Genomic DNA, 1,275 nt, shown 5'->3' with positions numbered 1-1,275 from the left:
GGGGGGGATGATGGCGCTTTTTCTCGATCTTTTCAATTTCCAGACAATTAGAGGGATTATTTTTTGGATTATTTTTTTTAGAAGAAGATGTGGAGGAGGGGGAAAGGAGAGGATTCTTTAATAGAATGTTGTTATTATTGGTGGAATGTAGATTCTTGAGAATTGTTGAGAAGAAGAAAATTTTGAGAATTGGAAAATAAATGGAAAAGAATAATTTAAGGGGATGAAAGGGATAATTAGTGAAATGAAATATATAATTTCACGAGGAAATTTATTGGATTATTCTTTCAGAGGAAGAATTAGAACGAGGAAGAATTTAAGGGATGAAGTGTCTTTCTTTTCTAAATATTGAAATGAAAAGTGTCGTAAATTAATTTCACAAGGAAATTTTGGATTATTAATCTTAGAAGAATGAAGTATCAAGATTCTCTCCAAATATCATTGAAGAGAAATATTTTTGGAAACACGAAGAAGAATTTAGGGGATAAAGTGTCTCACTAAATATTTTCTAAATATTGAAAAGAAACGTAAATTAATTTCACAAGGAAATTTTAGATTATTAATCTGGAGGGATGAAGAGGAATTTAGGGGATGAAGTATCGAGAGATGAAATATCATTGAGAAAAAAATGTGTTCTATATTTTGTATTCAACATGTTTTGGATTATATTTTTAGAAAACGAGGATCAATTTAGGGAACGAAGTATTTCTCTTTAATAAGTATTATTAAAAAGAGATGTGTTTTTACAACTGTTTCACAAAAAAAAATTGAATTATTCTCTCAGAAAATGAAGAGGAATTTGAAGGATAAAGTATCAAGATTCTTTTTAAATATTATTGAAAGAAAATTTTGAATTACATTCTACAGAGGGATGAAGAAGAATTTAGGGGATGAAGTATCAAGATTCTCTTCAAATATCACTGAAAAGAAATACTTTTGAAAAAACGAAGAATAATTCAGCAGATGAAGTATCTCTCTCTCTCTCTCTCTTTTCTAAAAAGAAAATTTTTGATTATACTCTCGCAAAACGAAGAACCAAAATTCTACGAATGAAGCGTGATTTATTTTAAAAAAATATATCTAACGTCTTCCAAAATATTCCCTCTTTAAATATTCACTAATCAATTAACCAAACATCCCTCTCCATCGAAATATCATTCTCCACTGTTATTAAAAAAAAAACCAATAATCAATGAAAATTAATATACCCATCTCTCTCTCCACTCTTCAAAAATCAAACAAAATTTCCCAACAGATCCGCAATTCCCAATCACC

This window comes from Apis dorsata, unplaced genomic scaffold (assembly GCF_000469605.1).
Source record: "Apis dorsata unplaced genomic scaffold, Apis dorsata 1.3 scaffold_416, whole genome shotgun sequence".
Lineage (NCBI taxonomy): Eukaryota > Metazoa > Arthropoda > Insecta > Hymenoptera > Apidae > Apis > Apis dorsata.
The sequence above is the reverse complement of the archived record's forward strand: the minus strand, read 5'-3'. Positions refer to the sequence as shown.